General features: G+C 44.8%; 1 protein-coding gene across 1 annotated transcript in view; it reads right to left on the bottom strand.

Annotated features, from left to right (window-relative positions):
- The window catches only part of LOC119174024 (plexin-B), a 210,074-nt gene that overhangs the window by 165,685 nt on the left and 16,623 nt on the right, over window positions 1–27,766 (bottom strand). The window contains exon 2 of the mRNA XM_075894819.1: window positions 7,283–7,337. The gene's annotated coding sequence lies outside the window, so the exon portion shown is untranslated. The remainder of the gene's footprint in view (window positions 1–7,282; window positions 7,338–27,766) is intronic.

Below are 27,766 nucleotides of genomic sequence, written 5' to 3'. Positions count from 1 at the left end.
GCGCAATAATACAAAAATATTAATGTCTATATTAGCTAGCTTCATTATTTCTTTTATCAGAGATAAAACAAAAGGAAGATGATTTTTTAGGCAAGGAAAAAAGCTTAAAATTACAATTTCGAACGGTATTTCACAACGCGAAGTGTATTGAAAGAGACAGAGTTGCCTGTTCGTCGGTCGCCTGCACATAAAGTACTACAAATACATTTGAGAAAGTTTTGAGAGTTTTCCCAAGAGATAGGACGCATCTATCAAAGAAAAGCTGTCCTCGTCTCAACGCCTCTGAAACCGAGATGGTGACAGCGACTGACCAAATTCTTTCCAAAAAGCGGAAGCGTGCGCCAGCTGAGCTCAACTGGCGAGAAGGGACGAGACGGTGAGGGGCACGTTTTTTGTTTTCCCTTCGCGGCGCCCACTTCCGTCCGAGCCAGGCTTTGACAAAGCCCACGCAGACCTTTCAGAAACGCCAGGTCCTGATTCATTCGATTGCAGTCCGAGCGGGGGCACGTCATCTCGGAGGGCTCTCTCCCATCTCTGCACTAAGCCCTGCCCCACGTTTTGCCTTTTTCTTGCCCTTCACTAAGCTTCAAAGGAATAAAACATAAAAAAAAGAAAACAAGAAGCAACAGTAAACCACCTCACACGGACCTTTCCCGTCTTTCTATCCTGACCACTGTGCGGCGCTTAGCGCTCAAGTTGGGATTGGAATCCGCGGCTACAAGCACTGGCCTTCTCAAGCAGGGAAAACAAAGCTGTCGCTCTGCTGTCTAGCGAGAGCGGCCTGTCGCTTCTGGTTCGGTGTGTTGGGCTTCCCCGCAAACCACTCGGGTGTCGGCCAACCCTGTTTTCTCTTTGGTCCAACGCCTCCCCGCCAGCTCTGCGCCACCTTGTCCGTCCTGGTGCACCGGCTTGAACAAGGCGCGACACAGCCATCAAGCTGGCGAGACAGCCCCAATGCACGACGCTTGGAGGCGTTCCATCTGCCAGGGTACCCTCCCTCACGGCTTCCAGGCGTCCTGCCAGACAACGTGTAACGACGCTTCTGTATGCGACCCACACTTGGCATTACTTCGAGACGAGCTGAAGGGTAGCCTTTTGTTTCGTATAGTTTCGTGCAATGCTCAGTGAGTGGTGCAAGTGTCATGTTACATCGTTGCATAGCAGCGTAGCACATTCGCATATTCGTCGTAAAACAATATAACTTAGCCCACTGCGCCACCCAATAAAAAAGCACATTTCTCTCAGGGGAAGTTTGGAGTTCATATTTTGCCAATGCGAAACATAAGCCATGGAATGTTACACTTCTACTCAGTGTGTTTGACCAGCATAATTATACATGTCGTGGTATTCTTCTAAATACCTCAGAAAAATAAAATTAGCTCGCCCGATTGGGATTTACGATGGAGACTTATTCTTATCCGGTTTTGCGATTGCGTGGTGACGTATATAACACGTGGTTATGAAGCACGTCAAACAAATGTTCTAAAAATAGTTTGTCAACTTGCAGATTGGAAGAAAGAATATAATAGCTGTCAAAATCATGCCAGGGGTAAAGAAAAATGTTTTTGTTTCAAGTCTCGAGTGGGCGTCTTAGTAAGAATTCTGATATCGTGAGTGCTTCATGTCGCCAACGAAGCGATCCTTATAACGGCATAGACGCCATCGGGCAACAAGGCGGATATCACGTCGGCCTCGCGGCATCTGCTGTGCTGCACAGAAGTATGTAGAGCTCCTAAGCGAAAATGTTGCGGCGCGCCGGCTTCCCCATGTGGCACCTTATTGCAATCATTCTGGCCCCGCGAGGATATGCCAGGGAACCCGACGCGCCCAGAGCTCGGCTGTCATCTTGCCCTTGACCGAGGCCGGTAGCATTACACAGGTCCAACCGTCAAGCCACCGAGTGTGGCTGATGATCTACCAGCTTGGAGGCCAGGGGGATGCGGGTTGCACGATTCCGCATCAGTCCCGGCAGTTTATTTCTGATGTTTCGGGGGGTATCGTGTCGTAAAACATCCATACATGGGGCGGTAATCGGTTTGTGCGCGTGAAATTAAAATGATGTGCTCACAGTAAATTTTCTTTCAGTTCCTAGGGAGCTGGGACACACCCTCTTTATCGCAGCAGTGCTAATATTCTCCGCCTGTACTTCAAGCAGGCTCCTGAATAAATAAATAAATAAATAAATAAAAAATTAAATAAATAAAATAAATAAATAAATAAATAAAAGTAATTAAGTAAATCTGTATGTCCGAGGCCATAACTGTCACTTAGAATACATGTGAAGTTACCTTCCTATATTCTGCCAAATATGAATAAAAAAATATACAACTTTCTGGCCATTTAATGTCTCCCGATGGCGCGGTTAATGCTTATTCTACTACAACATTACGAAGCTGAACTTCTGAGGCATAAAACTTGAAGTACGCTTGAGCTCCATGTTTAAGGTTAAAACGGGACAGCATAATCGGACAGCGTTGCCTTCAAGCGTAACGTCGGTCATTATAAGCTTTCCCAGAATGTCTACTGCAGGCCCATAGGCATCATTTTTTTTTTGCGTAGACGGGGGGGGGGGGGGGCGAAAGAGCGCGAAAACAATTTGGTCAGAGGGGGGGGGGGAGGGTCACAGGCCCAGTGTGCCATGGGGCCCAAGCTACGCCTCTGGTCTACTCAGCGTACAGTTGCCAAGTGCACACTACGTCATAGTCCTTTAGCTAATAGGCGAAATGCCCACTAGGCTTCTGTAAGGTGTCACGTGCACTTGCGCAGCTGAACACTTTGCTATGGGTGGGCAATTGTTGCGCACATGACATGTGTTGACGCCTTGTGTGGTTCTAAGATTGTGCTCCAAAATATTACATGCGTTAGGAAGACTGTTTAAATTACATACCATTCATAGAGCGCTTTCATTTGTTAAAGTGCACTTTGACGCAATGACGTACTTTTGTGGTGGAACACCCTCTCGCCCCGCAGACAACCTGGTTTCGATTTTCGCTTACAGCCGAATGTTTTTATTATTTATTTTATGTTTATCTTACTCGATTTTTCAGCCATACATTAGATGGCTTTTCGTTCACCACCAATGATGTCGACACTGGGTTTTTGCGAAACGAGCTCTTTAATGTTAGCGCGTTAGTAATGCTGTTTCATATCGTTTTGTTCCAAGTTTTTTATTCTTTTTTCATAATAATATAATATTGAAGAACACATTTTATGCACACAGCACTTGTGCGTATTTGTTTCATGTACACATTAGGTTAGGTTAGTATGTTGTATACATATGTAGAGCAGTCAAGTATGTTAAGACGGACTATATGAAAAGAAGGGAAGTTTTTGTGAGACAAGGGCCTTTCATGCACTGAATTGGCGAGCAGTTCATTTGTTATTATCTGATAGATGATTAGATCGAACAATTGTTACGTAAATAAAATGTTTCTTGAGTATGCAAACGTAGATTCGGCTCAAATATTTACGCTTCCAAATATTCTTTTTGACATCAGTACAAGTTTTCGGGAGAGGGGTACTTGTGGTAAGGTGGTACGCTCGTGAAATTTCGCGTAGTTTTTTATAGGTATATTCGATATCAAAGTATGTTGCTGCCTGTTCGGGTACATAAGTGACACATTCAAGCTTTTGCATAACACACAAAGCTAATGGGGCCTGCTTTCTGACGTCAAAACAAAAAAGCAACTTTATATCCACGTTAGTCGGGTCGGGTAAAGAAATATCGAGGAAAGTATATGATTCCGAAAGAGAAAATGGCCTCATTGGTGGGTGGATTAACGTAAGCTCTTATTTTATGTAGTTTTTTTTTTCACTCGGCTCCCATTTATCCGGCTCTCACCAGCGGGCTACGGCGCCACGCAGCGCGTGCCAGCGCGTACGGCGTTTCCCGAGAGACGCCGCCAAAGCAACGCCGCCGGCCGAAGCGAATCGCGCCCTCGCTCGACCTTCTCCCCTCGATGCCGGCAGATCGCGTTATGCGCCTTCGCTTTCACGGCGACTGCAGGCGCACTCTGTTCCTATCCCTACTCCTGCTTCGTTATTGCGTTATCCCGTTTCTCTCATCTCGGGGGCCTTTCCTATTTCACCAACAGTTGCCCTTTGTCTCCGCGGGATCCTGGCTACGTGAACGTACAAAGCCAGGGCACGATAGAGCTCGGGGTGAAACGATCGATCCAATAGTGCACCCGTCACACATTCCTCGAAGCCGGGAACGAGCTGGCGATGACTAATGCCGGAATCATGAGCTCCGATTCGAACTCGCACCTACTCCACTACCCCCTCCCCACCCCCTCCCAACCTACTCATCCAAGCTTCTTTACTAAGCTACTTGGCACCTAACAAAGCTGAACTTGCTCGAGGCTAAGTAACTAAGAGACAGAAAGACGGAGTTTGAAGGACACTGTGTTGTTGAGTTGGGAAATAATGAAGGATAAATAGCCCGAAAAAAAGACAAGACCAGGAAATTTGCAAGACAAGCGCATACTGACTGCGCGTTAATTCAAAGCACACACACACACACACACACACACACACACACACACACACACACACACACACACACACACACACACACACACACACACACACACACACACACACACACACACACACACACACACACACACACACACACACACACACACACACACACACACACACACACACACACACACACACACACACACACACACACACACACACACACACACACACACACACACACACACACACACACACACACACACACACACACACACACACACACACACACACACACACACACACACACACACACACACACACACACACACACACACACACACACACACACACACACACACACACACACACACACACACACACACACACACACACACACACACACACACACACACACACACACACACACACACACACACACACACACACACACACACACACACACACACACACACACACACACACACACACACACACACACACACACACACACACACACACACACACACACACACACACACACACGAAAGAAGGGTGACCTTAAGGGCTTCTTTTTCTTCGTTAGAAACAATATTGTTGAGGACTGATAGATAATTATGCTAATGGAAAAAGACGATATTATTAGAACAAAAAAGAGAATGAAAACCGAAACTGCGACCTTCGAATAACGCGTCCGATGCACTACCAACTGAGCGAAACCACGGCGGCTATCCTCCCCCCATCTAGTTTATGGGTTATGATTGTGCCGGCATTTCTCTCTCTCTCTCTCTCTCTCTCTCTCTCTATATATATATATATATATATATATATATATATATATATATATATATATATATATATATATATATATATATATATATATATATATATATATAATATGAAGCAGGACCACACGATGAGCGAACAAAATAAAGATCTGCGCGGCCAGGTACCTTATCTCTGTCTTGTTTAGCGCAAGAGATGGTTTAGCTAAACATTTATCACCAGCTTTTTTGTTCTGGTTTTCGGAAGTATGCCTTTACGCTTCTAAAAATAAGACAGCTCTGACGAGCTCACGTGTCTCATCTGGTTCTTATAAAGTAGGAGCACTTTGGCTTCTTACGGAAGAGAAGTGCACCTATAGACAAATTTCACCGGATTTACTTCACGAAAATGCGGTCGCACTGTCTTGGTAGGCAAAAGACGCTCTGCCTACCGCAGTTTCTGCTGGGCTTTCAATGGTGCATGTGGTGTTCTCAGTCAAGCAACGATAAAAAAGAAAACGGTATGCCGACGAACTGCGTCACGGTTGGATGTGGGTCGTGTCTCAAAACTTAGATTTGTTTGTAGGCGCACATCGCAGCCCTCAGCGCTTATGGCGGAAGCTACGTGCGGACGTCGCTCTAATTCTGCCCCATAATGTCGACATCGGCCTACCTGTGTTTACAAACATGGAATGGATCTATACTCACAGCAGTGCAAGGCCAACTTTGACAAAGGCTGTCCTTTCAAAGATAGAGGGAAATAGCTGGGAGGGTATGGAAGGCCACACACCCTGCTGCCTACCGTGAACGTGGAAGGGTTAACATGCCCTCCTCACACGTAGGCTATCTCTACACCTCTAAGGTATTACATGGAGTGCAACAGCTTAACGTTACAATTGTGAATGCCTATTTGACATTCACACTTATTATCGGCACGTAACGTTCCCATTATCTTTATCAGAGTTGAACACAACTAATTAACGATACCATAGTGCGTATTTAGAGCAAAACGACACCACAAGAAAGCGCTTTCTTGTGGTGTCGTTATGGACTAAATCAGCTCCATGGATGCAACAAAACTAGACCGCCTACGCATTTTTTTAATTAAAGATGACCAAAAAGGTGTCGCAGCGTGAACAGACACGAATGACAAAGGCACATAGAGCCAAGCGTAATCTCAGCTGGAAGTTCACCTCGCTGAGTCTTCATCTTATGCTATGAACCATGAGAGTTTCCTCCCTAGAGGGAACGCTGGTGCAGGTGTCTATGAAAGCTACAATGCATAGCGCTTCAGCCAGCGTGGGAACGATGGGCGGTACACAAACTTGCGTAATCTTCGTTCTTTCAGCTCTGTTTGGGTTCGCGTTGCCTAAAGCCGCTTCATCATGAGATAACAGTCAGAAAATGTGCAGCAGTTATACTTCACCATCTTAACATTTTAGGCTCACCAATCTGAATCGGGGCACGAAATTAAAAATAGTCTGTTCTTTTACTCTAAACGAAACCAAACACACCAATAAACAAAGCCCCAGGTGTGTTCGAAGCCACCAGCACGAAGGCTAGGCAAGTCCACATCATTCACATCGTGGCTGAACGGTCGCAGCACGAGAGTCCCCTCTAGTTAGTTTTAGAAAACTGAATGCCATGAACTAACTAACCCGAGAAGCCACATTATTAATTAAACTGCAACTCCAACCTCTACCAGGACTTCATCGACGTATGCGCGGAGTATCGCTTCTATACGTCGGCTGTTTTCAGGTGTTGCCCTCAAGAACGCTTTCAAAAGCTGCACTCAAAGTTCCAGTTTGCAACTTTCTAAATGATGTGTAGTGGTGTTATTATTTCTCGCCAACTTTACTGCCTCTCTTTGGCATCAGTTGCCGAATGATTTGGTTTTACGTTATTTCTACATGCTCAACAGACATTCATGACTTTTCTACTGGATAAACACGCATACAATAACCGATTACATACAGATAATCTAAGTCAACACATTACCTGTTCTACAAGACTGGTTTATTAACATTGTGTTTTACCTTTTTTGTCAGCAGTTCACGATATGGTGGAAAGCATTCCGACGAATTCTCGCAACTGTAAAATAAAAACACACAAATTAGAAACTTCACATCTTAATTCCGCCCTTCCGCGATAATTTTCAATTCTGCATATTTATATAAGCACGCACACATAAAAATGTACCCGAAATTCTATGTACATAAATTATAGGTATAAACCTCACCCCCCCCCCCAAAAAAAAAAATTGGCTGCGGCACTGGATATACAAAGTGGAAAGACCGGCAGGTTACTGTATTCTCCAGCAAGCTAGCTACCACTGCGAGGGTCAGGAGTAAGGGCTATAAAAATTATTAGCAGAAATGAGGAAAAACTGAGAAGGAAGAACTTTATTAGTAAGTATCCATCATACCCGCTTTTATCTTATGATATCATTCCTGCCTCTAACAGTGCTGCGCCATGACAATGCGTTGTGTTGTTGTAATGCCGGAAAAAAGTTTTCATATACTGATAGCAGATATTCATAATTAGGGAGGCCTACTTGCGAAGAAGAAGGCCAGGAGAGTGATATATAATCCTAGTTGTTGGCTGTTCAAACTTCCTTCTTGCGCTACAGGAAGGAATTTGAGCAGAGGGAGTATCGCAACGTGAGGGACCTCTTGCAGTCGCCTTTCTGTACCCGCTGTTGTATTTGCTCAAGTGGAAGCAATGAATGCGGGACAAGTTTGCAAGAAAACAGCATTCTCATAACAGCCCCAGAAAAAAAGTATGAAGGGGTATGGACTAGTACAGACTAGCAGGTAATAGTACCGGCACATTCATGTAGCATCATCAATGAAAATTCAAATAACTAGCAGGGAATCGGAGTCCTCGAATAAAAGAAATTGTCCACCTGATAAAAAGAAGACTAAAGAAAAAAAACGGACAGAGAAAAGCAAGCTAGTGAAACAGTATAAAAGGCAACGAAAGGTTGTGAAGAATTAAATAGAACACCAGGCCAGCCAGAAGGTGTGGGCGACGACAAATGTGCAGACGCGGCGACGACCTAATTTGTCGGAATTCCAGTCCTCCGAGCATTGGAAACTCGCGCAGTGCACACGCTAACGAGCCTGCTGGGTGTCATGGCTGGCCGATCCTCTCGGCTTTCGGGCTAATTAAACGTCCCCGAAGACGGATAGGAAAGAGAAGACGGCGCGAGAAACCGCCTCGCAGACGACGCTTCGCGCGGAGGAAAAGGCGTTCTGCCGAGGCGGAGAGCGCAGCACGGGCTAACGAGTGTGAGGGGAGGATTTGAGAGCTCTCGATTACATCGTCTCGCCAGTGAAGAAGAGACACGGGCACTCGTGTTTTGACTATGACGCTGTGGCTACCCGTTGCCGGCCCGCCATGAACTAGTCGAGATTTCCACGTCTGGTAATATAAAGATAAATGACAGAAACGTTTCTGACGCAGACGCAGTAAAATAAAGGAAGTTTCATTGAATACGAAAGACAGTGAAGTATGTGTGTTTCGTGGTGTCTGTTTCACGCCTATTCGTTGGGAAAAATGTCAATGTGGCCTCTACGTGGCAGTAGCAGGGTGGCGAGGGTTCTCCCTGACATCTTTGCTGGACCTAATAAAGTTTTTGTCATCATGATAATGACAGATAATGATGTCAAGGTAAGTGTAGGAGGCGTTATTAGAAGTAATTGTAACGTAATTGTGAAAAACTGAAAGTGGACAAAAAGATAACTTGCCTCCGGCACGGACCAAATTTGCGACTTTATAATAACGCGTCCGATGCTCTATACAGTGGCGCCCTCGCCCTCATCCACTTCATGGGTTATACATGTGCATTTAAACGTGGGAGTGTCAGATAGCACCGCTAGTATCCGTGATGGCGAGTATGGAACTTTCTTCTTTACCTCTTGGCGTGAACTATCACATAATCTGATTAGCAGCTGGCAGCTGATGAATCTTCGCTCGGATACTACCCGAAGGCATCAAGTCTGCTGAACGAGACACTCACTATGAGTGAAAAACAGCGGAAATATCTAAATTACGAAAATTTTCCTCTTTCCTTCTTTTGTTCAAAAAAAAAAGACTCAGTTAATTGAGTGGCAAGGAGGAAAAAGCACAATTCCACTAGTATTCTCCCCCTTGTACATTGAGAACTTGCTAATAGACACAACATGTTTTTATTTCTTTCTATTTCCTGTATGGCAAAATTTTCTGAGCATTCGCTTTCAAATTTAGGGTGCTTTCTTTAATGACTGGGGAAAAAGTGACGATGTAATAGCAACGTCGCTGAAAATAGCGCAGTTGAGTCATGCCAGAATATACCTATTATTGATTAGGTAAGTTCTTGTCGAGTAAGAAAACATATTTTGTGGGGGTGCTAACACTTCCCTGTAAGGTCGTTTGCACCTCGTAACGCAAATAGCGCGCGCATAGGCCGCATTGAGGGATCACTACTACCAAGCGGTAGGTGGCGTTGCACTCGCGAGCGTATCACAACCATCATGGTGAGCGATGGATGGATGGATATGGCTGTACCCTTTAGATCGGGCGGTGGTTAGCGCCACCAAGCTGTAATACTTAAAAAACTAAAAACAATATTTATTTTTTTTTTCCTTAAATAGTGAGGTTGAGGATTCGTACTTTGCAGTGAAGGGTTTAATTTTCACTCGTGCCTTGACTTTAGCCACCAATCAGATAACCTCCTTTTAGTTAATTCTACCCGCTTAAAGTCTGTTTTGCCCTCCCTGTCCCTAAACCCCAGTGCTTTGAAAAACTCTGCGCCATCATCCTGAACTATAGGGTGAAGCCCTTTACAGAACATTATCAAGTGTTCGGCAGTTTCCTCCTCCTTTCCACATGCACTGCATACCGTGTCTACCCCTTCGTATTTGGCCCGATATTTCATGGTTCGCAATACTCCCGTCCTGGCCTCACTCAAACAGCGCAGTCACGCCGGCAGTGACGCCTGGCGGAAAGCCTGGGTTGCGGCACATGGGAAATTATTGGCCCTCTTTGGCGGGTGGCGTGAGCAGTTGTGTCTTGCGGTGGGTCCGCGGTGCACGGCACCGCGGATCGTCTGCCGTGGGCCCTCGTGGTTAGTCAGACGTTCACCGCCTTGTGTTGTTGAGTGTTGTGAAAAATTGTATAAGGTTGTTTTAGTGTGTTGATCTCAGTTGATGTATATTAATTCGGTTGGTGATATCGTCGTTCTGAAAGGAGTTAGAAATTGGCTCCGTATGTGCATGTTTCACTGCAAATGTCGTCGAAAGACGATGGCCTTGCGTCTGGAGAGAGTCAACAAAACATTTGTTTGATGTTCTGCGCGAGAAAATCGCTGAATTGTGTACTGGAGGTGCTGCATTAGAGAGTCTTGATCCGTGCAGCGAAGGCAAACGAGCGCATCGAGGCATGTTATACACAAGCACAATCTGGCAGTCATCTTCGAAAACGAAGGAAGGCGTGCGCGCCCGTCTTGGAGGCGATAAGGTGTAGAACGCAAAGTGACGGATAGATGTCACCACCGTGCCGTCTTAGCAAAATGTTGAAAACTTTTGCCTTTTTGAGCATCACGTTGCATTGTCAGCGCAGAGTGATAAACGCTACGGGCCTTAGAATTACCCATGTACGCGCCTGGTGGGTTTTGGGACGTTAAACCCCACATATAAATCAAATCAACCCATGTACGCCTTCTCTAGTGTAAAGACATACATGCTAAATATTGACTAGCTGTTATGGTGCCTCACATATGCGCGATATTTGCTTTTTAATTGACAATCACACAAATATGATTGCTGAAATTTGAGCAATAACCGTGGGCACTGCAAATGAGGTTGGCCGTTTATGGTAGCGTTTGATGCCGTTTGGGGTATCGTTATGGTGGACAAACAGACAATAGTACACACAGACAGACCAGAACTTTTGCATTGAAGTACCCCAAGAAAGACTATCGTCTTTAATAAATGTGTGTTGTTTTCGTCTTTTCGACCGCGTCTATACTGTGTCCGTTCACTCCAAGAGCATGGCGCTCTCCGTGCGAGACCCCACAAATTTGGACTGACTAACTAAACATATGTAATGGAAAAAAATATTAGCGGCTCCTAAAGTACACTGAGAACAATGTGAACTAAGTGGGCTTCGCGTAACGACCTTCCCTTCTTTTTGTGATTGTGCTTTTTCTGACCCTGCGGATCCTATACTGAACAGCGCATGGCATACGTGCAAAGAGAGCGCGTTCGATACTCGGTGAACAGCTGCATACGCAATCATTTGCGAAATACTGGGGTTCCATATGGTGATGGGTAGCTTGCATAAATATTAACCCAGCAGGCGATCGGTGCCCGTTGTGCACACGCATGCGTGCGCTGCGCGCCTGTCTGCCAGTGAACGAGCGCAATACCTTGCGTGTGCTCGCCAAGGCCACTGGCTCGATTTCAACCCACAAACGATTTAGCATTTGTTGTTTTTTGAAGGTGTAACAGAGACGATTGCAAATACTTGTCCAAGGCACATGACGCAATAATGGTTGAGAGCTGTGACGCAACCCTTAAAGGTGAGCCGACTATGTCGAATGCGGATGTCACAAGAGTCACTGTGACATAAAGGCTACGCAGCGCTTTTTTTTTCTTTCAAGGATCTTTAAAAATTTGCACTGTATTCGTCCAGCGAGTTCACTCTTTGGAACATTTCCCCCCGTATTCCAGAACGCCCCTTCACTCAATGCTCCACCTTCACTTGAAAAAGCCGATGGGAGCACCCTTTCTAGACAGGGAAAGTCACTGCATATCAGTGATAACTAGCTGCTATTCTTGAGTTGCCCAGTGTCATTCTCAGCCGAGCAGCGGCGCAGTGCGCAACTCTGTCAAGGAAAGGGTGAAAGTCGAGTCGAGGAGCGTTTGTGAATACGGTGGTTAGCCTTTCGAATCTATAACGTGGTTGGAATGCTCGAAGAAACATGCTGTAGTGTGGCCGGTTTTCTTTCTCAATTTACTTTGCAACTGAGTGTAATCTGTTATGTTTTTTTTTCTTTCCAAGTAGTCGGGGTCGAGGTGTACCGCTAAAATACTACTGCTAGAATAACAGTAACTGGTTGAAGGGCACAGATCGCTGGAGATTTCCCGTGTCGTTGAAGTTATTCAGCGCCATATCATGCATTCAATTGCGGCTGCATTCTATAGAGCATGTATATCGCAAATGTCCCGTAGTCAGGACGGAGGGAGTGGGGCTCAGTAGAGTGCCCTAGTAACTTGCGCTCCCCCCGCCCCTCCCAATTTGGATAGTCGGGTGTTCTTTACCGAAAACAAATAATAAAATCAGTGTTTTTCAAAGCCTTCAACATGTGCCCCTCTCCCACTTCTCCACCGAAATTCTGGCTATGAGCCAGTGCATGTATTGTGATGTTTCTAACACCAAATACTTTTTACTAATAAGTAATGCACTCTACTGAGCCTAGTGAATGTCTGAAACTGAGGAATACTTCGGAAATCTGCGGTCACGTTGTTAACGTGATGAAAAACACGGCATCAGTAGCCGGCATATTTTATAGGGCGAAGTGTTGCGCTGTGCAAAACTATAAGTGCATTCGTTGTGTAGCAACAAGTGTGGTCGTCGATCGATCATGACAATCTGATCAATTGCTGCAGGAGTCCGTCTTTTTAAATGCATCATGGAACATTCTAGCGTATATAATGGCTTGCTCTCGTGTATTTTTGAAAATTCGTAGTGCCACCCGCGTCGCCCTTACTGTCTGAATGGAAAGAAATGTCACTTACGAGAAGGTCCGAATTTATTGAAAAACAATGTAGCAGCTCGGGGTGCTTAAGCAAGGCAAACGAAAAGCAAAAAAATATAGCCATGATTACATGTAAATGGGACAATGTCATGTGGAAGCCTCAGCTTTGATGTGTCCCACGCCGCCGAGGTCTGGTGGCTAATGTACTCGGCTGCTGACCCGTAGGTCGCGGGATCTAATCGCGGCTGCGGCGGTTGCATTTTCGATGGAGACGGAAATGTTGTAGGCCCGTGTGCTCAGATTTGGGTGCACGTTAAAGAACCCCAGGTGGTCGAAATTTCCGGAGCCCTCCACTACGGCGTCTCTCATATTCATATGGTGGTTTCGGGACGTTAAACCCAACATATCAATCAAGCTTTGGTGTGTGACATTACCACTGTCATTGTCCACCCAATGGGACGGCTAATGTGCATTGTGGTACGAGCAGGTGTGGGCACAATCGGCCGGTAATAGAACCTGCTGGTAGGGAGAGCGAAGCCCCACATTGCCCTACAGTAGCTACAAAAACAGGTCAAAGACGTAGCTTGAAGAGGGAAGCAGAAGTTTTCTTTTACGCCACTGTCATTTCTTTGTCTTTTTGTGCAAGAGTGCCTCAACCCCCTTAAAAAAGTTTTGCGACACTATTCCTGGACTGCTTTGGAAACGACGGGAATACACATAATCTTGCAGCCTACGTAAGAACGAAAAGACCGTCGTGTTTCGAGCCGAGGTTTAGTTTAGTCACGACGTGATTTCTGCACTTGCGCCACTTGCCAAGCAAGAAATAACACTGAATATAATGACAAGTTAGGACGGAATGGCGAAATAATGGAGTGTTAAGGTCAATACAAGCGAATTACGGATCACAAACTTCAATGAAATGTGCAAATAATACACTTTCTACAAATTACTCAAATTGCGTCAAATTTGTGAGATGCTGAAGTTATCAAAACGAGCATCATTCTTGCCTCACGACACAATGAATGGTCTACAATGCCACGCACAAGAAAATTGCAAATAACGTACGCTGGCATATGTGTTCTCTAATTCTTTGTTTTGTTTCATCATCATGACTCCATGCCGTACTTTCCCGATTAATTCCTATGGAACAGCTAAACTTTCAGTATTCCCGTCACCATTTCACCACTGTTCCATTACTGATGAGTATAGGTGTTCGTTGTCCAAACTTGGAAAAGTTATTGATGGCGCACTTTTGATAGCTAGGATACAAAAAAAGCTGTCCTCCTGTTCTGTTAATGTGGTTGGTGATTAAAAAGAAAGCAAGAAGTATCTCTCACACAAACACCTAAAAATTCCTCACTGCACATGACATCACAAAATTGCCGAACGCATTTTCAGCCCTTGTACTGCGTTCAGTGAGACCTACGCTACCATAAACAGGGTCATTAAAAGCAACAAACCTGCAAAGAAAGCAAAACAAAAGCACGCAAAGAGACAGAATATGGGTGGCGGGCCCAATTTCATCCGTGCTCTCTTTCGTAGGCAGGCGGCTTTGACCCCGCAACGAACTCGATGCGACGGCAGTTTCACCGAAAAAAAAAAAAACTCACCCGGGTCAGTACGAAATCCAAATACAGGTTTCGTGATACGCAAAGCCCAAGGAATGTAATAAAAAGAAACAAATTCGCCCTTACATAACATTACTTAAAGCTCTCCCTTCCCTATTCGGGAGGCGCGCTTTTCTTGTCAGAGCTGATTTGAAAGGGAAGCCGATGTCACCGGCATCTGAGACTCGAAACTATTTTGTGCCCGCTCTGCTTCGCTATACAATTCACGGTGCGGAAACTCGTCAAAAGACGTCCTCGTCGAAAAACAACCTTATTCGTGTGTGCACTGTCGCGCGCCCGTCCCCGCTTTTTCAAGGCTGTCTTCTTAAAGAAACCCCGTTCACGGTGATGAAACGTAACAGAAAAAAAAACAAAAACAACTATATTGCTGTCGCAAGACGAGAACTGTAACCTGGCGGCAGATTGTATCACTACCGTTGGTGCGTGAGACATCGTTACGAAACATCGGGATGAAAGGATTCAAGCTTCTAAGTAATGGTAGTTGTTTGCGAGTACGCTTAGCGTTCAAAATCAAGAGGTTGCTGAAACATTGGGAGAATCGTTAAATCTTTGCAGATACATCACGCCCACGTAATATAAATATATATCGATCAGTACCCACACTTTGGATCACGATGACGCCAAAGCTGCATATCTCCTCCGTAGCGTTTGAGTTTGGGCTTGAGTTTTCTGCCCTTGGTGTGAAAGGAATATCGAGGGTATTGAATAAGCTGCGCTCTGCAAACTCTTTCAAACCGAGTCGATTTCGGGTGGTGGAAGTGTCAACACGACGACGGCTGATGTGGGAATTCCTCAAAGGACTAGAGCAAAACGAAAGTTTGTGGCGATATTGTGGGGACAACACCTTGCTAAGGCTGGCTCGAAATCTGCCGGAGCTATTGTGCAAATCTATGCTCGCGCAGCAAACATGAAAGACAAACATTTAGGTTCTATATCAAGAAAAAAAGAGACGAGAACTCTAGGAAATGAATCTTCGTCAAGAAAGCGAAATTGGGACCGCGAGTACGAAAAACTTCTGGAAGGATAGAACGTGCAGCAGCTAACGTTCTCTGACAGAGCGCCTATCTCGATAGCCATGAATTATTAACAGCCTCCATTAGAGCTGTACTGCAGAAAGAACTACAGAAAATAAAAAAGAAAGTTTAGGCAGGACACATTAGAGCTTGGCTAAGCAAACATGCACGTGCGAAAGACTCGAGCAGAATCTTGCACAAAAGTAAATCTTAAGTGTACGCCTGCTTAGGCGCGAAGGTATACAGACTAGGAGATGATAGCTTACGCTTTACGAAGAAAACTCTGGGCGTGGCACCGTACGCTAATGTTTCTCTTTTTTCATTCGCAGTAAAGCTTGGCAAAGAAGAATGTGGAGATAGCTTGCGGCGCGTAGCTATTTGCATAATTGAAAAACGAAGGAGCGCACGTGCCTGCAGTGTGACGTATGCGCAGCGAATGCTTCCCTCACTCCGGACACCCGCAGTTACGCGTAGAGAGAATTAGGGGTCTCGAGGGAGGAGACGAGCTTCCTCGGTGGTGGTTCCATGGGTTGCTGAGTACTCGCTCGCGCATGCGGCCATCGAGTGTGCACAGAAAAAGAAAGAAGGCTCCGAGAAGATAATAACGAGCCCCCAAAATGTCTCGGAACACCACCTTTACCGAAGCCCTCTCAAGCGCACATACACTTACAGGCCGCTCGCACCACGCGAACTCAATGGGCAGGCTGTACTTGTATGACACTCTAACTGACCGCGCGTATTTTGCGATTAGAATTGTTTTCGACATATGTAGCGAGTTTTCTGAAAAAACAATCAGCTGTTGCACATGTTAGATCCTGCGAAGCCAGCACTATGCAAGTTTCGGAAGAAAACTTGTGTTAAGAATCCGGCAAGTTCGTTTGTTCTTAAAAGAGTCTGTTTGGTTAATTTTCTTTTTTTGATGGTTTGGGCATCTCTTTACATTTTCTTTATACCAGTTCACCACTGGAAAGAAATGAATACAGGACAAGAAGAAGCTGTCTCGCAACTGAGTTCGTTGTGAAACGTTTCCACAATGAAGCTTCATGCGCCAGTGCCATTAAAATATTTTTTTACAGCGAAAACTGTACATATGGCTCACCGAACGAAAGTGTCTCTGGGCTGACGTTACTAGGAACTTCTGCCCTGGCGGCGCCGCCAGCTGCGTCGTTCTGCACGTCGTAGCCACGCGCTCGCGCCACTGGCTGCACCATCCGAGTCATCGTGCATCCATTCGCAGCCGAGCTCGCGATCAGAGTTCAACTCTCACACGTGATGAAATTCGTGTTCGCCAGGCCGATGCTGTAGTCCGCACACATGTACACATCCGGGTTGTCAAGCACAATCAGCAACTGCACACCGAGGATTTGACAGCCTAAACCCACTGGATATTTTTTCAGTGAAAGCTGTGTATGGCTAGGAGAACCGAAAAACCGTCCGGCAGCGGTGTCACAACGGCGGCCGTTTGGAATAGGATGTTTGGAAAGGATACTTGGCCTCTTCCGTGAGAATATATGGAGGGAGAAAGCCCCGCAGTGCACGAGACTGTCGTTACTTTCTATATTACTGGGTTTTATGGCAGACTTCCTAGCAGTGCTAAATTGCGAAGCAGAACGCAGGCATCAACGGCGAGCCGAGGAAACGGCATTGTGGGCAGAATGGTGTCAACGGAGAAATAACGGGAACGCGTTCGGCGGCTCCTACTCCCGCTTTTGACAGGAATTTTTCGAGCCCACTTCGGCTTCGGTAGTGACGTCTGCGAATACCTGTGGCCCATACGTTTGAGGTTCGCTGGTTAATCATCTGCGCGTATGAAGTATTTGGGCGGAGACTTTTAATCTTCACTCTGTGGACTAGTGTCATGTCTCTAAGAAGTAAGATAACAAAGTACCACAAATCATACAAAACTATATGCATAAGATTTCTAGAAGAGGCGGCGGGGGGGACTTTTTCCCCTTTTAGAAAAGAATTCGAGTTTCTTGACACTGAAACACAGTCACGGCGCACTGATAGATAATCTGCATCACTGCTAATCTTGCCTACCATAAAATTTCTATTTCACTTCGGTAACATAACAATGTTTATGACCTGTATTAGAAGAAATTTAAGGTATTCGGATCATGCTTAGAGTTCTGAACGTTCGCGGGGAGAAGTGCGTTTTATAAGAAATTCAGTTGCAGGTGATCATCTTTCTTTTCCTGTCCCAATTTGTTCCAAACCAGTTCTTGCGCTACTCTTCGCAATAAGCTTTTATACTTTCGCAGTTGCCGGCGATGGCTTGATTTCTTGCAGCTAGGTTTCCGTCGTACTGCTTCTACCTAATGCTTACATACAGCTTCTACTGCTTCCACACGAATAATGTCACATTCCCGTCGCATACGTCGTCAAACACTTCGCGCCAGACAGTGGACATACCGACGGGCGTATATGTGCCACTGTCTATGTGCCAGGAAAAGCTGACATCGGCAGCGTTGACCCGACGAATGAAAAGAACAAATGTCAGCGTCCCAGCAGGAATCGAACCCTTACATTCTGCGTGGCAATCAAGCATTCTACGTCAAAGTGACGCCAGTTCTCGGAACTACTTTTCAGGTAGACTCTAGTGCTCGTTAAATGTCAGTTGTGGTTGCACTGCTGGCTATACAGTTTTAATGATTTGATTGATTTGTGGGGTTTAACGTCCCAAAACCACGATATGATTATGAGAGACGCCATATTAGAGGGCGGCGGAAATTTCGATCACCAGGGGTTTTTTAACGTGCACTCATATCTGAGTACACAGGCGTGCAACGTTTCCGCCTCCATCGGAAATGCAGCCGCCGCAGCCGGGATTCGAACCCGCGACCTGCGGGTCAGAAGCCGAGTACCTTAGCCACTGGACCACCGCGGCGGGGCTGCTTGCCACGCCGTCGGCATGGGTTCGATTATTACTTCATACCAAAAAATTCTTGTCATTTGTTTCATTCGCATCTTTCTCCAATTTTCGTTCATCTGCATGGTGATTTCACTCACAAAGAACGAGGCAGACACCGACGCCACATTTGCTGCGAAACGAAAGCACTAACGCTATCACGTTACTAGTAGAGGCGCTTTTCCCGTGGCTAAAGCATCGATCACTTGCAAAGGAAACGCTTCGTGAATTCCGCGCCAACAAAGAACAAACATTTTGCACAACATTTCGCTAACATTGTGCGAGCAAGGAACACGGCAGAATTACGCGTATAATGCGCGAACAACAGAAATTTGCGGCACCGCCTGCCGCGTAAGCCACTTAAGTTTGGTGAGACATGACGTAAACAAGGAAGGATCAAGAACAGATTGGGAGCGAGCGGAATTAAGAAAGTGTGAAAGCTTCCACGCTTAAGTTCTCCGAGATTTTCGGCGTCCAGTGCTTCGCAGTAGTATTAAGAAAGAGGGCGGCACGAGGCGAGAATGCCGTCAAACTAAGGCGTCCGCAATACGGCTCACGTCAAACGCACGACGTGGTCGCCGCCTTATCCTCGATGCAAGGTCCCGCTCCGCCGAACTTTTGTTTACTGCGCTATCAAAGACATCCGTCCTGGCCAAGCAAAACGAGAGAAAAGAAAAGCACTAATACAAACAGCAAAGAGAAAACAAGAGGCTCGGTTAAACAGCGTGTCTCAGACAGGAGAGAACTTAGAGAAGAGAGGAATAAGTGGGAGGGGCTGAGCTGAAAATAATAAAAGAAGGAACACAAAAGCTTGAGGCTGACGACAACAAGCGCAAGACGCGAACTCACACCCCCCTTAGGGCGGTAATATAGGAACCCGAGGAGACGCAAAGTCGATAGGTAAATAGAAGTTCTCGAAGAGCGAGCGTTGGTTGCGGCTTCACGCGGGGGTCGTCCAAGCTGCGAGAACGAGCAGCCCTCAACAGCAGCAGCAGCAGGCGTCGAGAATAAACGACTTTTCGACGCGCGCTGCAAAAGCCTCCCGCATGGACGCCCGCAAGCTCCTGCCGTTCAGTGCTCGGAGAAATGAAAAGTTAGCGGAGGCTCGCCTATACACGTCAGTGAAAGAGTTCGAAAACAAAGTGCGCTGAAGAATGGTGAACTGGAGCGCGAAAATGGCGGAAGAACCAACACGGGCGATGCGCGAAACGACAGGCTTCACATTGTGCCACGCGCGTTCTTTTACACAGGAGCGTGTAATTTTTTTCTCTGTTGTTTACACGGACGCCATTACGCGCATAGTCATATATGATTAAATATCGATAGTACCTTCAGTTATTTTTTTGTTGTTATTGCGTGTGCTTCGTTGTTGTAGAATGTATGTACTGATACCTCATGTTTGATTGATGTGTTGAGATCTTATGACTCGGTGGCTGCGAGTAACAACGCCGTTTACCAGTAAATAAACTACATTGCTTTATTGCAACGTTCCTGACATTAAAATCTTTCCTGTAAGACATCCAAGCTTGCTGTCTGCTTTATAGGAAGGCGTTAATTTATAGAAGCAATGGCCAAGTGTGTGAAAGCAGCTTTATTTATCCGGTCAATTTGACTTAAAAAGATTTTCTGTGATCAAAAAACGTAACGAGAATAAGCCAACGACTTATTACAGAATTGTTCTCCCGGAATGACCATTACCAGCAAAATGATATTTTTTTAATAAGAACCTAAATATTTGTTTATTATTTATCAACAAATATTTATTACCTTAATAATTAATAATGTTTTATTCACTGATTTATTGATTCATTCAGATGCACGTAAAACACACGCTCCCATGACAAAGGGAGGAAGCAGGCCGACAACCTGTCACCTAAAGGGTAAATTAAATGTATTTTTGGCTAATGATCAGCTGAGATTCGCTTGGTATTTTTTTATCGGGGCACTTTTCTAAAAGAACGTCTGCATTATGTACCTCATGCACATTGAATGGTATACATTAAGGCCCCCGCCTATTATATTTGTCAAGATTCACGGCAAAATTTGCAAGCCAGGGGGATAAGTAAAATGCACAATCTATCAAAATACGTGAATTGGTTAATATGAGAATTCTTTACAGCTTTTTTCCTGTCATGTAGTAGCATTGTCGCAACCTTTTTCTGAGGTGTTCGTCATCATCTGTGACGGCGATTGCTGCAGTCTTTTAATCGTATGCCTACCCAAGCTATATACCTCTTTGTAGGCTCTATGCACACTATATTCTCTGCGCCAAACTCAGCAAAATAACAAAAGTATCTGAATGCCGTCTTTACAAATGCTGTGCTTGTCAAGAGCACCGTTCCTTCATTAAAAAAAGAACATCTGTAAATGCAGTTTTTTGGTTTGCTTGTTCGGAACACTAATCTGGTCGGTTCAGCAGTAAAACGCAGTTCGGCAATATCCAATCTTCAGAGTAGACCAGTGGTAGGTGGCACAAAGATCGCTCAGCTAATTCGCTATGGCGAAGAAAGCTTATTCCTGGAGCAGTATAATACATGTTAGCAAGATGGAAGTGCATGCGGTTGATCACCTTGAACAACAGGAGCAACGGCATCAACAACAACAATAAAGAGGGTTTTCACGTGACAGTCGCAGCTTAACGAATGAATCCAACCGTATTTCCCACGCTCTCTCCTTCTTTATTTTCTTCACAGGATGTACGTGCTACAGCTTCATGTTGTACGAATCGATTTCATTGGACCTGGTCAGGATATACGTCCTTTCATCCCCAGAATATTCCTGGAAAGGTAACAATTTTCTTTTTTTTAGGGGCGGAGCTTCTAAAGTCGTGGGTATGTTTGTACATGTCTTTTTGACTGGGTCGTAACCTGCTAGTTGTGTGACTCGCTCAGCAGGTGGCACTAGTGTGAGTGACAGACAAACGGACGGACAGAAAGACAGACACAGATAGACGGACGCTTCGCCCCCGTAGATATGCCATCTTTTTAAAACGCGATAGTTTTTTTTTTCTTTTTTTTTGCGGAGGAGGGGGGGATACTTGAACACAGACTTTGGTCTGTCTGCCTGTCACACCATTCAACCATCCGATTAAAGTTTAAGCACCTGCTGAACAGCCAACCATCTTGAACTGGTGGCTGCGTTCGTACTATTGAATATTACCGACCAAACAGCAAATATTACGCATATCTGAGGCACATCATCAATATAAAAGTACAGCGTGGTGTGTTCCCTTACGAGAAAATATATAGATACGTAAGGCCAAAGACTAATGCTTCTTACACTGAGCTGAAAATGGGACGCTATGCACAAAAAAAAAAAACTAGCGTGCTTCACTGGCAAATGTCATTGAAAGACGATAGAGTTCTGTCCTGAGAGGGAGAATAAAATGTCTATTTGACGTTGTGCACGAGAAAATAGGCGAATAGGCGCTTAGTGAGATATAGACGCCATCTTGCAGTCATTCGAACAAACAAAGTTTTTCTAGAATGCAAAGTCATTGGTAGGTAGCAGCACCATGTAGTTTTAGTGAATCGTAGGAAACGCTCGTTTTTTCGGTCATATAGCATTGGCAGCGCAGCGTAATAAGCACCGCGATTTTTATAATTGCGTATCTATGCATTTGAGAAATAAAGTAACACGCTACCTAATGATCCCGTACTGATGCGCCAAAATGTGCGTAATATTTGTTTTTTTTTTATTGACAACGCCAGCACGTATGAACGTCAAAACCTGATCAAAAGGCTGGTCATTTAGGAAGGGGTTAAACTTTAGCCATTCTACTGCATTGGATGACAGAAGCAAAAAGACACACATAGATAAACAGACTGACCAAAATTCCTGCTTTGAAATATTCGAAGAAAGACTATAGTCTTCAAAATTCCTCTGCTGGAGATATGGTATTGCAATCTGGCAGGACGGAAATGGTACGATAACAGCGCCACAGGTGACCGCAGATGATACCAGGACTCATGTAGTATGGCCGGCAGGAATATGTAGTCTTTCAATGACATTTTTAGCAGCACACACAAATTCGTGTCCTTTTTTTAGGGGCGAAGCTCCTTAGGGCGTGGGCTGTGCGTCCCCTGTAGCCTGTATGTAGCCACCTCTAGTTTAGTTCTTGCAGTGTTCACTAGATGGCGGTACCGTCCCCTGTATGTAGCCACCTCTAGTTTAGTTCTTGCAGTGTTCACTAGATGGCGGTACCGTCTCCTGTATTTAGCCACCTCTCGTTTAGTTCTTGTAGTGTTTACTAGATGGTGGTACTTGTAGCTGATGATGAAAAGATGCAAGATGTTATAAACTAGAAAGCGGTACTTGTAGTTGATGAAAGACGCGAGATCTTATAAAATAGGAATGATGTCACATATGGCGCGTGTCATTGGTTGAAGGCAATCGTTCGATTTAGTGCGGCGACGTACGCTAGGGGGAGCGATGTAATAAAATCGAGTGGGCAAAATGTACAGAGGATTCATGGTTTACCAGGTTTACCTCCGGAGCTTCGCCCACTCATCATCATTCACTTCGTGGATATGGCGGAATTTTTTTTTCAGGTGATTAAGAGTAACAATATTATCACTATTGCACATTTATGTTCAATTGAACGAAGCTTATAACTCAATCATGGTTGGCTACCGAAAGAAAATCCCTCAAACCTCGGAATAGCTCTAAAATCATAAACTAGGCAGCATTAAATAAAATTTAAAAGCACTGTTGGTCGCTGTCTCATTGCGAGTGACGTTATTTTTTTCTCCCTTTATTCTCGGACGTTTACTGAGTTTAGTCTCCGAGGTTTTTGTGCTTTTTTTACTCAAATCCTTTTACGAACAAATGAATAGAACATATAAAAAATCATCTTATATTTGTGATAGCTTCAGCGCGCGCTCTCTGTGCTGGACTTACTGTGTTCGCCCCGATGTCGCAACATTGCAGCTTTGTTTGCCAGCGCCGCGTGCCCTTTTCTTTATTAGTCTTTCGCAAACTTTCAAGTCTCCCCTCTGAAGCGTGCGCCTTTCGATCGTTACTTGCAGGTGTGATGCCCCTAGTGCGGGGGATCTTTAGTGCGTTTTTCACTGTTGCTATATGCTTGAAAGTGGGGCCCGGGACAACGACTGCATCGCCAAACTTGTAAACATTTATTTGTGGAGCTTAGACACCAGATATTGTGCGAGGATCATGGAATCTCAGTGATGATTTCTTTTATTTACATGCAACGCAAAGGCCGAAGTACTGTAGAAGCGAAATAAAAACCTAGAATAATCGTCTGGCGCAGCTAAGGTTTGTAACATATATTTGTAGTTAAGGATAAACTAAACATTAAAACGGTGCATTATAGGAAGCACAGATGTTTTTTTTTTAGTGTTATCGGTACACTATAGGAGTTTACGTAAAGGAACCTATATGAGAGCGTAAGAGTGTGAGTTTTTTTTATCGAGTCTTCGACCAATAGATTAATACGTGGTTATTTAAACACACGCAAGCAATGAATTTAGGTATTCTATAGATAGACCGACCCTCATACGGCGCAAAGCGGAAAAATCATCTCAGTTATCACCTGCAACAGATGTGTGCGGCGTTCCTTGGCCATGGTCATTGTTTCTGTCATTCTGTAGTGCCATTTTATAATGATGAATTGCTTTAAGTGACTAGTAATTAGTACCAGCGAAATTTCAAATTAGTCACTGAGCACAGCTTTGTCTTCATTCAGGCGCCGCCATCTGCCGCCGGTATATCGCAGACGGTCACTATAGACAAGTAGTTCAGCCTTGTTGTCGCGAAGTGGCAGTTGCTGGATTATAAAAAAAATTAATAAATAAAACGCACCGGCGATTCGAGTTTTCAACTTACCGCAGAGGTGTGGCTCGGCGTGGCAATATAGTCGGGCGTCATGTCGTAAAACGTGTGGTGCAAACTATCGGCTGTGAAACACACATATTGTGTGTCGCCAATGACACTAGTGGAAACTAACAAAGCATTAATGTATCTCTGTCCAGGTGTATTCTGCTTCTATACATGGATATCAGACATCAACGTCGTACACGGTGACGCCCTCTGACTACACATTTGCTTTTAAAGGCTGTCGTTTGTTTATATTTGTTTTATTCCATCGAATGTCTTCATTTTCTTTCTGCCATGCTGTAAAAATTCGCGCACCGTGCTCCAAGTCACGCAAGGCTGGGACAGATCACATCTGGTCGGCACTTTGCTGGTTCTGGCTTGACTGGGCACACGCACTTTCACACGCCTATGCACGAAGTATTCACAGGATCACACTGTAAGTCTGGAGTATCGGCCAGGTATCGATCGGGTTCGATTGGAGATCACTTGGCAGTCACAGCACCAAAAAGCTTCCTTCGTTTTCTCTCTATGTATCACTTACTTTTTTTATGTTCGTTTCTCTCTCTCTATTTCTTTTTCTGTCGTTCTTTGTTTTGTTTTTTTTTTCTTTCTCGATCCATGTCTCTTCTTTATGTTTTTCGTGTCAGTTTCTTACCATCTCTAGCTCTCTTTGTGTCTATTTCTAGCTCTGTTTTTTTATATTTCTCACTTTTTTTTGTCGAGGCATCTTTTGCTTTTTCTCTCTCGTCTTCTCTCCTTCACTACTCATTCTCCCACATGTCCGAGTTATTGCAATCTCCGCCAAACTAATCAGTGCCACGGGAAAGCCTACTCTGGGCACACGTGTTCGTGGAGCGAAGCAGAAGATGACGAAGAGGGCCCGTGCTGGCATGATGATGATCGTTACTTGTCTACATCGCGAAACAAACGTCAGACAGCTGCTGTAAATGCGGAACAAGAGAGCGGGAACATAGCGTTCACGCGGTGGGATTTCCGAGGCCACGAACGGTCAGTCATGCAGATCCACTTCATAAATAGCTGCGCTATATAGTGCACGACTGGCACGTAGTTCCCATGGCGAATCCAGCCGCAAATATATATATATATATATATATATATATATATATATATATATATATATATATATATATATATATATTTATATATATATATATATATATATATATATATATCAAGATGTGTAGTACCTCGTTACAACCTTTTATCTCTTTCCTTCTATCTCTGTCTATTATGTAATGATATGTCCACCGATCCATGATATGTCCACCGATCCACTGGGAGGACAACATGTAGAATTACGGGTCACCAATTTTCCAATTTTATTGCTCATTGTCCATAGGATAGTACCTATACCTTCGAAGCTCACATAGGGCTAAATGATAATATTGATTGATCGATTGATTGTGGCTTCTTTGTGAATAATGATCATCAGTACCTCGTGATTTGCATCATATAATTCACCGGGAGTGGATTCGCTCTGGCTTATTGCGCTTTCGAAACCACTCACGAAGTCCACTTACTGCTTAGGTGGCCATCAGTCTCATTCACTGATACCTTGTTAATGAAATTAAGCCAACGAGCTACTGTCGGTGCCGGGCTAACACGCCAGTACTCCAGCGACGAGAGCCTTCCATTGAGCGTCGCCATTAACATGTGCCAAAAAACCGAAAGGGCGAATGTGCTGCTAGCGAGCACCGCGGCTTTAGCGTTGCAGTCTAGAGAAAAGGATGCCACTTTGCTGCGGAGCAACAAAGAGGCGCGACTATGGAACGGTGAAAAGTAAGTGGCGAGGCGAACCAGAAGGACGAATGGAGAAGAGACGGAGAGAAGCCGTAGAGGGCGCAAAGGAGTCACGAACTACGAATAGAAGAAACAATGGTTGTCGGCGCGAAAAGTGCCAAGAAAGAAGGCCTGCAAAAAGCTAGAACAGGCTGAGAGAAAATTGGCAACAGAAGGCAGGAGTTGCTTCGTCCTCAAAAGACGTTCCATCAGCGCTGTCTCGAGAGCGGCTCGTTCACCCACGCAAAGTGGCTGCTGCGTTGCTCCTTCTGCTCTTTCGTTTTCGTTTTTTTATTCTTCCGATCCCAAATCCCGCGGTCGGGTGCGATGTAATTACGGAGTGGTAGCAGGCCGCCTTTGGCGCGGCCTGCTCTTGGTGCCGGGCCGAGGATCTCGGTTCGCGGCCGCTGGTTGTGTTGTTTTCATCTGGTCATGCCGGCCCACTAAAAGCTATATGGTAAACAAACACAGATGGTCGAGGAATGGTCCAGCCGGAGTGCGGCAATGTGAAGAGAGCGGGAAAGCAACAAACGCTTTTCCCAAGATTGTGCGAGCAGATTTCGCTTCCCACTTCGCCATCCTTCTACTTCATCGAAGATCACCCTCCCCACCTCCAGGCTTCGATTTCAGTCGGAACAGTTGCCGTTCTGTTCAAACATTGTTTCGCCACAGCAATGCTATTTTGGTGCTGTAATGACTGGCGTTTGTCAGTGACTATTTATAGCTAGAGATTGGCAGTGTTTTTTATTTTGAATTGATTCTGTTATTTTGTTAGAGAAATAAAAACTTTACAAAGCAAGGACATGGCACCTAAGAGCGTATAAGATTTAAGAATGTTCTAAGTCTCAGCAAATCACTAGGGCTTTTTCGTGGACTAGTTAGTTTATGAATATTGTGGCAAAACGGCGCGAACGAAGTATCTACAGAGCACAGCGATATGTCCTGTATATCCTTCATCCCGTCGTTTGCACTGTTTCGTAACATATTAGTACAGCCCGTTACCGAGTTTATCAGTTTTAAATATATTTGACAGCAAATACTTCCGCTTATGCCACAGTCATTCGCGCACTCAGAAAGATCAACGCAGGCGCATACACATCCACCTTCCGTCTTCTTGTTGCTTGTGTCTCGGCTTTTTTCGCTCTGCTTTTATTTTCATAAAATGCACCCTCTCAGCCAACAACGCATTCTGTTAAGCATATACAGCATTTTAGAGTAAGATAACACATCCTGAACAAAACAAACATGAAATTCCCACGAAAGGAAATATATATTGATCCATTTAAGCAAAGCAATCTAGGCAAAAATCACCAGCACCCCACCGTAAATAATTACAATGATAAAGCCATAGCTCTGAAAGCACACATCTGAGTCTGTATTCGTCAAATCTGATTATTTCAATTTGATGATGCTATCTTTAAGACGTCCATTGAAAATGCCCAAGTGTTATTTTGACTGTGGACTTGCAAATGTACTGCATGCAGATTATATTTCTTTCGAGTGCCAAGTGAACACGGCTGTAATTGAACATGAAACACTGTTCCTTTTTATCAGAAGCATTGGGCATGGCTTGTTTCAGTTAGAGCAATGTTAGT

The sequence above is a fragment of the Rhipicephalus microplus genome, chromosome 5, assembly GCF_043290135.1.
Source record: "Rhipicephalus microplus isolate Deutch F79 chromosome 5, USDA_Rmic, whole genome shotgun sequence".
Taxonomy (NCBI): domain Eukaryota; kingdom Metazoa; phylum Arthropoda; class Arachnida; order Ixodida; family Ixodidae; genus Rhipicephalus; species Rhipicephalus microplus.
Note: the sequence above shows the minus strand (reverse complement) of the source record. Positions and strands in the feature narration are given on the sequence as shown.